Genomic DNA, 10,269 nt, shown 5'->3' with positions numbered 1-10,269 from the left:
TTATAAATTAGTACAACCTCATGAAAGTCAGTATGGAGGTATCTCAAAAGACAACACATGGAACCACTATATAATCTAGCTATATCACTCCTCAGTAGTGTATAAAAAAATTTCAGTCATCATGTTACAGTGACACATGAAGACCCATGTTTATAATAATACAATTCACAATAGCCAAACTGTGAAACCAAACTAGGTGTCCACCAAAAAATGAAGGGATAAAGAAAATGTGGTATATACACACAATGGATTCTCATTTGGCCATAAAGAAAAGTAAAAATGATGGAACTTGAAAGCAGTATGTTAAGCAAAAGAAGCCAAACTCAGAAGGTCAAGGGTCATGTTTTCTCTCATTTGTGGAAGGTAGGAAAAGGGGCGAATCTCATGAAAAAGGAGATCAGTAGAAGAGTGGAAAGGAACAGGACACTTATCCAAACCATAATCCTGATTTCTTTCTTTCTTTCTTTCTTTCTTTCTTTCTTTCTTTCTTTCTTTCTTTCTTTCTTTCTTTCTTTCTTTCTTTCTTTCTTTTAGTCCTATTATTTCTTGATTTTTCTCAATTATTTTACATAGCTTCTTAAGTAATATAGGGATTTCATTCCTTTACACTATATACACACACAAACACCAACTTCCCCCATCCTTTCTCTCCTATGTTCTTCTTTCAGGATCACAAGTTCAAGGCCAGCCTTAGCAACTTGGTAAGACTCTGTCTCAAAATAAAAAATAAGGGATATAAAGAGAGCCACTAAGAATAGAACAGGAAGGAAGAGCATGAGGAAAAGACTAACAGTAAACAAAGACGAATGGGGGGAGAGAAAGGGAGAGAGAAGGGAAAGCATATGGAAATGGTAGGAGACCTTCAATGATACACAAAATTATAAGAGGTTATGAGGGGCAAGGGGGAGGGGAAAAAAGGGAGAGGACTGAACAACAGCAGAAGAGGTAGAGAGGGAAGATGGGAGGGGAGGGGAGGGGAGGGGGGAGAGTAGGGGATAGGAAAGGTAGCAGAATACAATAGTCACTAATTTGCCATTATGTAAAATTGTGAGTATGTAACAGATGTGATTCTGCAATTTGTAGTTGGGGTAAAAACGGGAGTTCAAAACCCAATTGAGTCAAATGTATGAAAGATGATATATCATGAGCTCTGTAATGTTTTGAACAATCAATAAAAAAAATAAAAATAAAAATTCTGCCTATCCTTATTGTTGATAAATGTTACCTGAAGTTTTTTTGGAGAGAGAAGCAAGGAAAGAAGAATTATTTATTGAATGACTTCAATGTATTGGATTCTACAAACATGATCTAAGTTAAACCTTACTTCAAGTCATTGAATTCAATTCATTGTATTAAGTATTTTTTCTTTATTTCTGTTTTTTTTCTTCTTCTTCTTCTTGCACTGCTGGGGATTGAACCTAATGCCTCGTGCATGCTAGGAAAGCACTGTATCACTGAGCTACAACCCCCGTTTCAAAAATTGTTATTTTTTATTGACAAATGATAATTATTATACATTTATGGGGTAAAATGTGATGTTTTAATATATGTATACAATATAAAATGATTAAAATATGCTAATTAATATATCAAAAAAAGAAAATATAGCTCAGTTGGTACAGTGGTTGCCTCACATTCATAAGGCCCTGGGTTCAATCCCCTGCACCACAAAAAAATAAATAAATAAATAAATAACCAAAGGGCTGGGGGTTCCACTCATTGGTTAAGCACCCCAGGTTAACCCTGGTACCCCCGCCCCCAAAAATGTATAGATTTGCTTAAGTTGGCAAGTTAGTATCTTTTCTTAAAAATACAGAATGCTACTAGTATAGATATTAATAACAAAGAGCTTGTTATAAATAACAGACTCTCGGGGAAATCCAGAATATCTAGAATTGAGATCTAATTCTGGCGTGCAACACTAGAAGTTCTTGGTATCTAGTGACAAAATGACTCAGTCACCTGGAAGCAAGCATTGTGGATGCTGGGACTCTATTGAACAAGGGATTTCTTTTATAAAACAACGTAAGATGTTTTAGGAATTCCAGGACTCTGATGCACATGCTAGTTCTTCTCATAATAAACTTAAAAACAAAAATGAAGGAGGGCTGGGGTGGTGGCTCAGTGGTAGAGTGCTTGCCTAGCACATGTGAGGCCCTGGGTTTGATCCTCAGCACCACATATATAAATATATAGATAGATGATAAATTAAATAAAGGTTTTATGTCCAAGTACATCTAAAAAATAAATATAAAAAAATAAAGGAAGTCATTTCAAACTCCTCATTTACTGTTTCAAGCATCAAAACTCAAGAGACTTTCTTTAGCCACTTGAAAGACTCTCTTATCCATTATAGACACCTGAACAGTGTTGCAAAAGAAAAGAAGAAAGGAGGGGGAAAAGGAAGGAAGGAAAGAAACTGAACTTGATTCTGTGAATTGAAGAAAGCCATAAATGAGAACAGACTTGAATGCCGATCACTGTAATGGGATTTCAGGGAATATTGGGAAAGTGGTTTTCCCTTCTGAAATGTTCCATACTGCACTTTCCGATGGTAGATCCAATAAGGGGTATATATTCTGCTTGGATATGTAAGCACTGAGACAAAAGATCAACTGATCATTTCCCAAGTCACAGAAATAAACATATATACATTTGACAATAAGGTAACCAATGAAATATTAGCAAAGACATTCATCAGTAAACTTATTCAGTGGACCTTAATAACAGCAGCTTGCACAAAACTGGAAGTGTTTGTCAACTTTTCACCTCTGTAACCAAAATACTTGATGAGAACTTAGAGGAAGGAAAATTTATTTTGGCTCATAGTTTCAGAGATTTAGCTCCGTTGCTCTGGGATCTGAGTGAGGCAGAATAACATAACAGAAGGGGGAGGCAGAGGAGTGCAGCTCCATTCATAGCAACCAGAAAACAGAAAGAGGAACAGAGGAATGGGCCCAGGAAAGAAGAATCCTTCAAGGGCATATTCCCAGTGACCCACCTTGTCCAGTTCTGCTCCATCTGCCTATAGTTATGATCTTCATCTTGTTACTCCATTCAAACTAGGATGAACTAAGGAGGTTAAAGCTCTCAGAATCCAATTATTTCACCTTCAAACATTCCTGAATTAATACAGGAGATTTAGGGGGACACTTCACACCCAAGCCATCACAATGGGTCTAGACCACCAAGGGTGAGAAGCCATTATTGTCATTCTATGGCGCTTTTAGAGTTGACCTCTGCCTAAAACAAACTGGAGTCTAGGCTTCAAAATTTTTGCCTTTCTCAGTCACTAAAAACAGTTATATATCATGGCTTATTTAGACAGTTGGGATGTTGCCTGAAAAGAAAATTCAGAGGAACTTCTGATTAATCACATTAAGTGAAATTCCACAGTTGTGTGGACATCCAAGAGTAGGAGTCATGTTCTCATCATTCCATTAGGGATGAGCCCCTCACACCCTCTTCCCAAAGAGGCTGTGTTGACAAACTGTTACTGCGTGCCTAACCCTGTGCAAGAAAAAAATAAAAAGCAATTAACTCTTCTTCAGCCCTGCTCCTCAGATTCTGGAAAACAAAATTTATATGATGAGAGAATTTCAGAAGTTGCTAATTTATTTATCATTAAAAATCCGAGAACTATTTTTGGCAATGGAATTTTGAGGGTAATCAAGATGAAAGAAACATTGTTTTACATTAGGTTAAATTTGTTTATGTGTATGAACTGACAGAAAATGTATGTTCTGAGAGTCACTCTGTTCATTAGAGAGTTTTGGCATGTGCACACCTCGGGGGAAATCTCACACCTGGCTGGGTTGGCCAATATGAAGTCAGAAGCAGCTCTGGATGATGCAAAAGAAGTTTAGACGTTATAAAACCCCGGACATATTAAAGAAGGAGAGACTTCAGGACATAAGAATATTAAATTAGTTCCATCACTACTCATCCTGCTACATGCAATGTCCTCTGAGGAGTCCCAGAAGATTCTTCCTCATCAGAACAGAAGCAGCAATATTTTAAGTGAACTAGAAATTTGAGTTCACCAGTTTCCCTTCTTATAGACTCTGAAATCTCAAAACAGGAAGATCTGCTTGTTTCAACTCTGATAAAATTCTAATCTGTTCAATGTTGAAAGCTGGAAATACTCACTCCAAGATCAGCACCTCCCCTGAACCAATTGCTGATAAATCACAGATGAGATTTACCTGTGACCCTGAATACATACTCAATGCCACTTGGCAAAAAGTTACTAGATAAAAATGACAGTAACAATTACAAATTTTCTTCTTTTCCAATGTGTGACAGAGACTGCTTCAAAATCCAATTTCTCCTCCTTTGACATTACTGTAATTATAGCATGTCACATTGCAGCCCAGTTACCCCACACTTCCCAGACTTCATTGGTATTAGATTTTATCATGACTTAGTTTTCTGAAGGATATAAGCAATACCCTCCTATTCCTGCTGACCACTGCTATAAATTCAAAAACAACCTCCTCTTAGATAAGTATAAACAAATGGAAGGAACAATGGCCCTTGAATTGTGCAGCAGAACATCCAAATCTCCGTAAATACCTTCCCTGAAGCATTATTTAGAAAGAAAGAAATTTTCTGTACCCCTTTTTTTTTAATTGCTATACTTTGGGTTTTCTTTGTTAAGCAGTATAACCTGCACTAGCTAAAACACAATACAACCTTTCTCAGCAAATCAACTCTCCATCAGCATTGTTCCCAGTGGGTTATAAGCAGGTATCAAAGGCTGACAGGCTCCTGCCTTTACCCATTTCTTTTATTTTCCTTTAGCTGTCCCATATTTTGCAATAGCGTGGTGTCTCTGTTCTCGGTGCACCATTTTCTGCTCAGTGCAGACAACCCATATCACAACCCCATCTATTCAGTAAGTGAGGCAAACACTTTGCTTAAAGAGAAATTTTAGATCTATCTTTTTTTCCTTGTTACTTCATACATGGAGGTCAAAAAGGATGCGCCAAAGATCTCCTCTGGAACTAACAAAGGAAATTCACAAGAAATAATAATTTTTGGAAATCAAAAATACGATTTAAATGTGAACACCAAATCAACACATTATTAAGATAACCAATCATAATTATAGACTTTTAGAGGTTCAAGGTTATTTTCACAGGATATGGCAAAAAGACATGTCATAGGACACTTTCACAGGATTTTCACGTGACAGCACTAGACAGCTTACCCAAGGACAAGATGAAACACTTCTGGAGGAAGAGAACAGCACTCCAGCTTTTCTGAAACAAATTACACAAAATGTCCCATATTTGTTCAAAAATTACTAAAAATGCTAAGAGACATATGACCAAAATCCCAAAGGAAAAAAAAAACAGATCTCAAAATGAACTAGAGATCAGAGTTATCAAATAATTATTTAAAATAACAATGATTGTGTGCTTAAAGTAACAGACTTGAAAAAACAATAAAATATGGAGAAAACAAATGAAAAATAGAGGATTTTTAGCAGCATATTTGAACATATAAAAGTAAGTTAAAAGAAAATTTTAATTATAAACTACAATTTCTGAAATCAGGAATTTAAATGTCGGTTGACTTACATATTAATATAGCAAAAAAAATATTACTTGATTGGAAGACAAATCAATCACATGTATACAAGATGAAACACATTCACAAAAAGGAAACACAAAAAGGGAAAGAATATAATTCTTATGAATAAATGTAACATACATATAGAATACAGTTAAAACTATTTTATTTTTAACTGGATTTCCAATTACAACGAGAGGAGATGAAAATTGAACACATCAATTTTGAATAGACAATGGCTGAGAATTTTTTTTATATATACTGGGGATTGAACTCGGAGGAATTTTATCACTGAACTCCATCCCCCTTCCTTTTTATTTGTTATTCTGAGACAGAATCTCACTAAGTTGCTTAGAGCCTCACTAAGTTGCTGAAGCTGGCCTTGAACTTTTGATTCTCCTGCCTCAGCCTCCCCAGTTCCTGGTATTGCAGGCATGATTCACCACACCCAGCTGCCATTTTTTTTAAGCCAATGAAAAGCATAAATCCAAATACTCAAAATTCTCTGATAGTTCAATCAGGATAAATATAAAGAAAAACATTGGGGCTGGGGTTGTGGCTCAGCAGAATAGCACTTGCCTAGCACATGAGAGGCAACGGGTTCGATCCTAAGCACCACATAAAAATAAATAAATAAATAAATAAAGTAAAAGGAAAGAAAGAAAGAAAAAGAAAAGCATTAATGAATTGAAGGGCAAAAAGAAAACCATAAAAGCAGTAAGGGAGGGTGGAAGAAATTTCTTTAAAAGGAAAAAAATAACAGTAAGACACACTTTGATTTTTCAACAGTATCTAGGAAACCAGATGATGACTGAATGGCAACTATTAAGTGCTGAAAGAAGATAACTGGCAAACTAAAATTCTTATGCCCAGTGAAAAATTCATTGAAAATAAAAGAAATAGGGATAGAAAGAAGCTACTTCAACATCATAAATGCGATATACAACAAACCCAAAGCCAACTTCATAGTAACTAGGGAAAAACTAAAAGTATTTCCTTTAAAATCTAGAACAAGAGGGGCTGGGGTTGCAGCTCAGTGGTAGAGTGCTCACCTAGCATGTGTGAGACCCTGGGTTCGATCCTCTGCACCACATAAAAATAAATAAAATAACGGTATTGTGTCCAACTACAACTAAAAAATAAAATATTTTTTAAAAATAAAAATAAAATAAAATCTAGAACAAGATAAGGATGTCCAGTCCCACCACTCCTGTTTAATATAGTACTAGAAATTCTAGGCAGAGCAACTAGGCAAGAGAAGGAACTAGAAGAAATAAAAATAGGAAAGGAAGAAGTCATATCAGCACTGTTTGCAGATAATATGATCCTATACTTAGAAAATCCAAAAGATTGTGGGAGAGAAATGAAGAAAAGAACAAAGAGCATACAAATTTTTCAAGAAATATATTGGCTTGACCCAAAACCAGGAAAAATAAACTTGATAAAGCCTGTGGACCTCAAGAGTTTCATACTATTTTAATTTGGTTCTTTGTTACAAAAGGAACTGGGGGGGAAAAAAAGCTGTCTGATTTCATTCCACAGTCAGATAAGTTTGAAATAGTCCTCTTTAATAAAAATATATTTTCAGAGTTGACACCACTCTTTTGCCAACAAATACTGTTATTGTATATTAAAAAACAACACTAACTCAAATTTATATATTTTTTATCTCTTCAAATCATGTATTCAAATAAATTGTCTCCACACGCCCAGAAAGAAAAAAAACAACTTTCTTTTATAGAATTTACTAGAGTGGTCAAAATGATGATTTCATTATCCTATGTCTACATGTATATATGGTTTAATAGCTTCATTTATTAATAAATACTTCATTGTTTTTCTAAAATGCGTTCCCCAATATTGAAGGAGGTGTATTTGAATAGCATCAATGCTTTCTTTTCATAAGGCATAATGCATTAGCTTGAATGTACCTTCATTTCTCTTCATTTTATTATGCAGTCTCCAGCTAAACTGTCATTTTTTAAATTTTATCATTGTACATGAAGTAGACTCAAATTTATATTTTTAAATGGAGAAACTTAATGATGATCAACTTCCTTCCTTTTAATTTTCCTTTCATCAGGCAAAAATTTGGTTAATTTCCAAATATTTAAGTCTAATACTTTCCTGGTTATAAATAAAACAACTCATTTATATAATAAACATTTTTATTAAAATCTAATTCATTAAACCTAATGCTATATCTTTTTATGGAAAAGAATATAACTTGGGCTGTATAATAGAAGAAAAAACAGATTAATTTAAATAGATGATAAAAATTATTTTAACTTCTTTCCCCAAGGATTATCATTTTTGCTGAATATATAAGTACATGTGTACATATATGTAAGTATGTATGCATAGGTAAATATATATACATATATTTCTAACATATATTAAATACTGAAGTTAAAAATTTTAACACTTACTTTTGTGTGTGTATGTGGTGCTGAGGATTGAACCCAGGGCCCTATGTATGTGAGGTAAGCACTCTACCAATTGGGCTATATCCCCAGCTCTTAACATTTATTTTTAAGGCATAATCTGTATATATCGAAGCAGATTAAACTGGATTTCCCCATCCAAACTTTCATGATATCTCCCCAAAGAAACAAATAGTGGCCACAGATTCACATATGAAATTATCATTTAGATGAAAACGCTCAGCTGTGGTGCTGAAAATTTTTTTTAACTCTATTAATTTAGGGATTTAAGCACAATTTACGAGCTATGAACAATATAAGGACATGTATTTTCAATAACTCCTACCAAGTCATTAGTTCATCACAGGATCAAATCAATATTCTTTTTTTAATATTTATTTTTTGGTTGTAACTGGACACGATATCTTTATTTTATTTATTTATTATTTATTTATTTTTAATGTGGTGCTGAGGATCAAACCCAGGGCCTTCCACGTGCTAGGAGAGCGCTCTACCACTGAGCTACAATCCCAGCCCCCAAATCAATATTCTTAACAAAGGAAAATACTTATAGAACATAAAAGAATGAAAGTGCCATTATTATCAGAATATAAAATTATTGGTCTCATTGCTGCCTAGAATACAGAAACCCTGGCTAGGCAGTGCTCCATCCTACCAAAACAAACCATTACAAACACAGTCATAACTTTTCCTGAAAGCATCAGTCAACCATGGTTGAAAGGCAACCAAGTAGCCTGAAGTCTGAATAAAGAGTAACCCCCTCTGGGCTGGGGCTATAGCTCAGTGGTAGAGCATCTGTCTTGCATGTGTGAGGCACTAGGTTTGATCCCTCAGCACCACATAAAAATAAATAAATAAAGATATTGTGTCCATCTACAACTAAAAAAAAAAAAGTTGCTCCTCCAAGTTCTGAAAGGCAGGCCCCTGTATCAGATCAGAAGCTCTGCTACCATAGCAGCAAATGATAACAGCTAAACTTTTTAACTTACTGCTAAAGACCAAGTGTGAGTGTATGAAAGCATAGAACTCCTGGGAGCTACAGACATAAGGGAAACAATTCATGCCCATGGGCTCTTCTCTGCCAACTCAGGAGAAAGACTGGGGTGCTCAGGAGAAAGACTGGGGACATGACCAAAGATGAGAGAGAGTTTCCCTCCCTGGTTTAGACCTGCAGGAGGATCAACCACCACTGCAGGAAATTCTGAAGGTCCCGCCTGGAACCTTCTTCTTTACAGAACACAATACCCAAGCTGCCAGAGGGAGGGAATGCAAACCCAGTCACCCCAGAGCATGGGAGAAGACCAATGGAAAAGGAGCACAAACAGCACTCTAGATCCCTGGAAGAAGGACCGGGAACCTCCCTCAGCTGACAGTTCCATATCAACATTAGTAGAGGTCCCCTGAGAGAGGGCCAGGAACTCTCTCTCCCACACAAGACCCCAAACTTTGGCTGCCACACCTACGAGTTGCAGATTCAGAGAGAGCCCCAGACACAGGCATACCGAGGGCTTCCTGAAACTGAAGTTGGAAAGTCCCTTGCCCTCATCCCACCCCACCACCAGGCTAACAAGAGCCACTATGAGAAAATGGAGAGAGAGACTCCCTGCACTGTTCAGAAACAGAAAAGTCTAGAAGCTGATGATAGCATAGGAACCCTCTGGTGCCCTGGCCCCACCCTAAGCATAAAGATAACACCAGAGGAACTTGAAGGTGGTATTGTGCTGAAGCAAACGAACCCAACAATAAAACCCAACCCAGCTTCTCTCCTGACAAGATTGACTCAATACCCCACCATCATTGCCTCATAGAAGGAAGAGCAAGCCCATTTCTAAGCATGAATGCTATTTATTTCAGTTTATGCTGCTGTAGACACAATATCTTCTATACCATTAAAAATTATGGAGGGCTGGGGTTGTGGTTCAGCGGTAGAGCGCTCGCCTAACAAGTGCAAGGCCCTGGGTTTGATCCCCAGCACCACATAAAATAAATACAATAAAGGTATGGTGTCCAACGACAACTAAAGAATATTTTTTTAAAAAAATTGTGGAGTGCAAGGATAAGCAACAGAAAACAAACCATTGACAAGAGACAGCTAATCATGGTGTCACACACCTGGAATGATTTGTTGCCTGGAACCCCAGATACTCTGCAGGCTGAGGCAGGAGGATCTCAAGTTCCAGGCCAGCCTCAGCAACTTTGTAAGAACCTTGTCTTAAAATAAAACTCTGAAAAAGGGCCAGAGGTGTAG

The sequence above is a fragment of the Urocitellus parryii genome, chromosome 7 (assembly GCF_045843805.1).
Source record: "Urocitellus parryii isolate mUroPar1 chromosome 7, mUroPar1.hap1, whole genome shotgun sequence".
Lineage (NCBI taxonomy): Eukaryota > Metazoa > Chordata > Mammalia > Rodentia > Sciuridae > Urocitellus > Urocitellus parryii.
Note: the sequence above shows the minus strand (reverse complement) of the source record.